Source organism: Punica granatum, chromosome 2, assembly GCF_007655135.1.
Source record: "Punica granatum isolate Tunisia-2019 chromosome 2, ASM765513v2, whole genome shotgun sequence".
Taxonomy (NCBI): Eukaryota; Viridiplantae; Streptophyta; class Magnoliopsida; order Myrtales; family Lythraceae; genus Punica; species Punica granatum.
In genome coordinates this window covers 11,257,841-11,264,870 of record NC_045128.1, presented here as the reverse complement: position 1 = coordinate 11,264,870, position 7,030 = coordinate 11,257,841, and positions in this window count along the sequence as shown.

The following is a 7,030-nucleotide window of genomic DNA, read 5'->3' as shown; positions in this document are numbered from 1 at the left end:
ATTATCTTAATCACTTTTGGGCCATTTATAGGCAAAGCTAATGACACAATTAGCAAAAGCAAGTGCTCTTAACCCCCATGCTTAGAAAATATCAAGCCTCATCCTCTTCCATTGCATTAATGAAGAAGAGATAAGACATTGATGAGCATTGATGAGCATTGATGGAGGCTTGAGTGTTGTCTTCAAACTCTTGGATATTTTCAAGCAAGAGTGCAAGTTGGCTTCTTGCATTGAAGAAGAAGAAGAAGCTTCTAGAGTAAAGGGTGACTCATCTTGAGTAGCCCGTGGGTCCCACGACCGAAGAGGAGAAACCGGGAAAAAGCTCGGGTCTCGATTGATCGCGCATTCGAAGTTCGTGGTTTGAATTGAACGTCGAATTATCGATATACGCGAGGAAATGGATTTAATGAGTCCGAGATTGGCATTTTCCGTGAGAAATTGCCAAATGTCTGTATGAGGCTTGGAAGCCGGTTTTGCTCCTTTTATGCATTCAGAGCGAGGTTACCCACTTCTGACAGCATATCTTGTATCTGCATCCCACGTCGGTCATTTTGACATAAATTGTCAAATTACGTGGGCCCTTGTCCCTTAAGCCGGTAAATACAAATATGGAGCCGGAGATGTCCTAGGAGGCCGAAACTGGATTTCTCAGATTGCTTTCTGAGTTTCTTGGGCGATCCGGAGATTACTGCGATCTCTGTTTGCTGAGATTGGGCCTCTAAGGATATGAAAAGTGCATCTGAGACCCTTAAAGCACTGCTCGAGGGGTCTAGATGAGTTGTGTGATTCATTCCGACAATTCCACATTGAGCCTTGAGAAGGCTAGCATTGTGTAAGGTAAGCATCCGGTGTCAAGTTTCCCCAAAGAGGACCTCCGGATATGGATTTTCACTGAAAATGGCCTTTTGTGCCCCTCGGAGGTTACTCGGGAAACCGTGAAGGGTTTTGCTGTCTGTTTTGCCCAATTGCGAATGTCCGCTGGAGTTTTCAGGGCAATGTAGTTTGAACTTCGTTTGCCGTAATTCCATCAGACCAGTCTCCGGTTACGCTCTTCCGAAGAAGGGTATGCCTGTTTTGTCATTCGGAAGTCATTCAGAGTGTCTGTATGGCTTCTAAAAGACAATATGAAGCATTGCTCGTGCTCTGTATGATTGAGGGGCATGGCCGCAACTGATATTTGGAATTAACTTTTCTTCGAGAAACCGGCATTTTTTGACTTCCACTGAAAAGTTGTCTGTATACAGAAAGTTGTTCTGTATAGAGCAGATGATTTGCAAAATGCCTTTGGGGACACTTTTCATCTGTTTGGCATTGGAGTGGATTTTGGGGTCCAATATTGGCTGTCTTTCGATGATCGAGCGAACTATCGGAAAATAGAACTGTCCGTGTGATATACTGAAAATGCCGGTTTTGGATATTGCTGAGCTCTCTAGTCACTCTATTACCCTTTGGTGACCCCTGGAGTCCTTCTGTCATATGCATGTGTCATTTGCCCGATTTTGCCGACTTGAGGATGAATAGTGATTTTCTGCTCTGTTAAGTCGTTTTTCTGTATTCTGCTCAGGTTGTGGCTTGGATCATTGCTGATATCATCGTTTGGAAAGGTGAGCCAAAATGGGGTGCTGACACATACGATTCGCTCAGTTACTTTTGTCTTTAGCTTCCTAGGGGGTGGCTCCGTGCCGAGCCCCTTCCCTGTCAAAGTATAATAGAGGAGGCTCAAGAGGAGTTCTCAAAAAGGCGTGAGCCCGTGCATCACTCTTCGCCTGTGGCCGGCATGTCCCTATGAAAGATGACAAAGAAGATGATACATTAGGCGATTATGCGATGGAATATGCGATAAGAAATAGGGGTGGACCCATGGGAAAATTCCTTTTTGTCCAGCATGCGACCCATGGGGTGTCGCTTGTGGATGACATTTATTTCCGGGAATCTGGTCATCATCACTCTGAAGTGGTTAGACCGTGACTAGGGGCCGCATAGGCGTATTTTCCCAGTTGCAAGTGGGCATTCGCAGCCGTCTTAGGAAAGGCTCGAGGAGCTGGGTCCCATGAGGACAGGTGAATTGAACAAGTCTGACATAACTAATAGGGTGTCTCTAAGACTATCCTAATGTCCTCTTTGAAGGGCTTATTCTAGTCGGGAACTTGCTCAGGAATGCATTTGAATGAAAGCAACAAAGAGTTTAAAGAGGAGTGCGCATGTTGTCCCATTGTGTAGTCGGTGGCGACGACGGAGGGCAGGTGGGACCCATTCTCTTGTCGAAGGTGCGACCATGTAAGTGACTTTCGCAGCGTATGGGTTGGGCCCATACTCTATTTGTTGAAACAGTTTCTCACGATCTTTGTGAAAGGAGGGTGGGAACTCAGTATTGAAATCCTAAGGAGCTGGATGAGAGACGCTTGTTGTCTCAATTGTGGTCACTCAGTATTCAGGTTGCCTTCTTATTGGGGATTTCCTGCAATGGAAAAAGGAAACAATGAAGGAGCATGAATTGTTCGGAATTTCAATGCAAGGGTGTAGGGAAACGAACTGGCCTTGTAGACATCGTGCGAACACACTGAGAGATGTGTATTGGTACACTGAGCTTGCATGTATGGGTTGGTGTGAACATGTTTGAACATGTGTGAGGCACGCTCGATCGCTGGTAGATGTGCAGGGTCACACAAAGAGATGTGTGTTCGAACACGCGGTGACGCTCTCTGTTAAGAAGAAGTTAGCGTTGGTTAGTCTCGCTTGGGAAGGTAGGTCGGCTCTCGATCCACGGCTCGCCTTGCCATGGAGGAAGGGTGAAGGCCGCAGGTGGCCTGCCAGCGAAGGTTGGCACGACTCGCCTATCGTGCGCGGTGGGTGGCCGGGATGAACGGCTTCTGGTCACAGCAATTCTCGCCATGGAGAAGTAAAGACCGCGGGTGGTTTACCCGGGAAGGTTGGCACGACTCGCTTGTCGTGCGGGGTGGTAGCTATTATGCAAACAATAGAAATAGATAAAATGCATGCAATGCATGAGTTTTCAAAAGCTAATATTGTTGCATCGATCTGATTCAAATTCCCAGATTTACAAAGATAGTTCATTTGAAAAAGGGAACTTAAACATTAAACCAATGCAATGTCCTAATTTGTTTGAAAACATGCATGCAGGTGCAGAAAGAATAAATTATAACTGTATCTGTTGCAGTGTACATCACTCTTTGTGAAAAACAGCAAAAGGCCCGCCTAAAAAAATGACTAAGGACCGACTCAAAGACTCAACTTTAGGTCGGTTGACGGCATAAAGGCAATTTTGGTCCAGCATGATGGTCCCTGTTTATGCATTGTTTCGACGTTACTGGGAGAAACCACTAACTAAGGTTGAGGGCTCCCAATACAAGGGTGTGAATTCCTTGAAATCGAGCGAGGATCTTTGGGGGCCGGTTTCGGTGGTAGAGCCTACTCGATCCGTTCCCTTACTCGGAACCTCTGACTAACCTAGTTTTCTAATTCGGCGCCCGTGGGATTTCGGACGTGGTACTTAAAAACTCGCTAGAATTGTACAATGTAAGTGCAGAAAATAAATGTGCGTGAAATAAATGTGCTTGAAATAAATGTGTAGAAAGCGATAAATAAACATGCAAGCAAAGCAAACGGGATCGAGCCCCGAACCCACTAAGTATGTCTCTAGTGGAGTCGCCAAGTTGTACGGACACGAATGTGAACTCTCGTCGGGGCCCACATGCACCCTTTTGGATCACGCGGCTTTGGAATGTCCACTTTCCCAGGGATGCGTGATGGACACGCGTGAGAAGAAGTCGCCACTTATCATTTTACGACCCGAAAAGAGTCTCGGATCGACCCGATCTAAAAGAAAATTGCAAGGTCAGGCAGAAAATGCGACCCGATTGGGCAATCGGGCTATTTCTTCGTGCTGGGTTAAAACCGACGGGTTTTTCTTGGATTTCTCGACTCCTTGATACCCTAGGGTTGTGTGGGGAGGTGTTTGATGGGTTTTGACAACTCAAATCGGTCCGAAGGCTTGAAACCCGGGTTGTCATTTTTGACCCGAGAAGGACCAAAATTATGTTCGGTTCTGCACTGAGCTGGTTCTATGGATTAGAGGCTTCAAACTTAAAATCTAAGCTTGGAAATGGATAGAGGGGGTCGAAACATGTAGGATATGAAGTTTGGTGAAATTTGGATTTAAGCTGGGATGGTAAATACCATGATTCTGACTTAAGTCTTGAAGGTTTTTGCTTGGGTTTTGCTTGCTATGGGCTACGTTTTTGCTGCTGAAGCTAAGGGAGAGTTGAGAGCATTTTGAAGAGTGAGGAATGCTAGAGAGATGGCATGAGGTAAGTTGTAATTAGCTTAATGACCATAATGCAATATATAGGCAAGCTTAATGACAAGATTAATGAAACAAAGTGCAATTTGGGCATGCTTACGAAAATTCGGTTATGCTAATGAGCCCGGGGATGAATGTGAGTCAAGTATCTTGATGAGGAAGAGTTAAAATGCATTAATGAACTTGGATGTGAAGTTGGAGTGCAATCTTGGAAGACTTAGATATTTTTGGTGCAAGTGTGCAAGAGAGAAAGGAAAGGATGGCATGGCAAGGGGCGACTGCCCTAGGGCAGCCTGTGGGCCCCAAGGTCTTTGAGGGAGGTTTGGGACAAAGTTCGGGTCTCGATTGATAGCTCGTTCAAGGTTCGTGGCTCAAACGAACGTCGAATTGTCAATGTGCGCGCGAAAACGGTTCAAATGAGCCCGAAATCACCCATTTTGCCCAAATGAATGTTCGTGTGGTTTTTGGGCTTGAAAGCCGATTTTGCTTGTTTCAAGCAATCAGAGCAAAGTTAGCCGTTTCTAAATGCACATCTCGTATCTGCATTCCGCGTTGGTCATTTTGATGTGCATTATCAATTAGACTGCATAATTGACCAATAAGCCGGTAATGCAAATGTGGAGCCGGAGACGTTCTTGGAGGCCGAAATTGGATTTCTCATATTGCTTTCTGAGTTGCTCGGGCGATCCAGAGATCATTGTGATCTCTGTTTGTCAAGAACGAACCTCTAAGGACTTGAAAAATGCATTTGAGACCTTTAAAACACTACTCGGGAGACCTAGATGAGTTATGCAATTCAGTCTAACGATTCCACATTGAGCCTTCAGATGGCTGGCATTGTGTAGAATAAGCGTCCGACGTCAAGTTTCCACAAAAAAGACCTTCGGATATGGATTTCCGTTGAAAATGTCCTTTTCTGCTCCTCGGAGGTCACTCGGGAAATTAAAAGGGGTTATGCTATCTGATTTGCCCAATTGCGTTTGTCCGCTATAGTTTTTGAGGCAATGCAGAGTCAACTTCGTTTGCCGATATTCCGTCAAACCAGTCTCCGGTTATGCCTTTCCAAAGAAGAGTATGCTTGTTATGTCGCTCAGAAGTCATTTAGAGTGTCTGCGTGGCTTCCAGGAACATATTTGTTGTGATGCTCATGCTCTGTATGTTTGTGGGACGTGGCTGTGTCTGACATTTGGCATTCACTTTTCTCTGAGAAACCGGCATTTTTGGACTCCCGCTGAAAAGTTGTATGTATATAGAAAGTTGTTCTGTATAGAGCAGATGATTTGCAAAATGTATTTGAAGACACTTTTCATCTATTTGGCACTGATGTGGATTTTTGGAGTCTAATATTGGTTAGCTTCCGATGGTCGAGCGAGCTATCGAAAAATAGGACTGTCCGCAATATACTCTGAAAATGCCGTTTTTGGATATTGTTGAACTCTTTAATCACTCTGTTGGCTTTTGATGACCAATGAAGTTCTTCTGTCGTATGCCCATGTCATCCGCTTGATTATGCTGACTTGAGGATGAATAGTGATTCCTTGCTCTGTCGAGCCTTTCTGTATCAATACTCAAGTCGTGACCTGGATCATTACTCATATGCGTTATTTGAATTGATGAGCCAAAATGGGGTGCTGACAAATGTGATTAACTGTTATTTACCAATTTATGCATTTTGCTTAAAGTCGAGTGGTTTATTTAGCCAAGTTAAGTGTCCTTTTCCCCGCGTGTGAAATTATTGAGTTAACGATCTTAGACTTGTGCTTTGACTATTATGGGTTGACGAAATGATTTGTGATACGAGGACCAAGGCGGGTCCCTAAAGGACAAGAACGCCCAGTCAATGATGGCCGATACGCTCTTGAATCCTTGGAGGCCCGAGATAGTCACTAATATCCAAATCCATGCACATTATTACTTAAAGCTAACGCGTTTAACATGCGATTTATCATCCATTTAATGCTAAAATGGGAAATACGATTGCACACAATCCGAGAACCGACTTTAAATGGGACAAGGAGACCATGCTTGACCTGAGGCGGGTCAAGAGACACTCGGCCACCATCTCTCGAAGATAGCCGTGAGGCCCTTGAGCCAAAATCGGGTCTTGCATGGTCTCCTAACCTCGTTTTCTGGTCATTTCTCGTATACTCACATATCAAACACAATTATAACATGTATTTTACAAAGCCGATGTCGCCATGATCTTATGAACACACACAAGCATTCGAGCACGCACAAAGCACGATATTTAACGGAATCGATAAAACGGCAATGACTCATGATATGGAAAAAAAACGAAAACACGAGAACCGACTAATATCGAGGGAGAAGAGACCGTTTTGGACTCAAGAGAGACATGAGTCTCTCGATCACTACCTCTAAGAGGTAACCGAGGGTCCTCCCATGGTTTTCTAGGGCTTAGACAGTATCTTTTACCTTGACTTTAATCTTTTCCCATCATACAAATATATTGTGTATATTTACATAACCGTGTGATGACAACAAACGCTTAACCGATCGTATACCGCCTTATCTCCCCACAAAGCTCGGAAACTAAAAGCCCTAACTCCTCTAAGTCGTAGAAGATTATACCTAGCCTCGGAGTTGGAAGAAGAGCTTGCTGGTAGCCAGGAGAAAATGTTGGGTAGTCGGGTACCCGATCAAGTCTAGACAGACCCGACTGGATGGATTGGGTCCGCGAAGGGCACT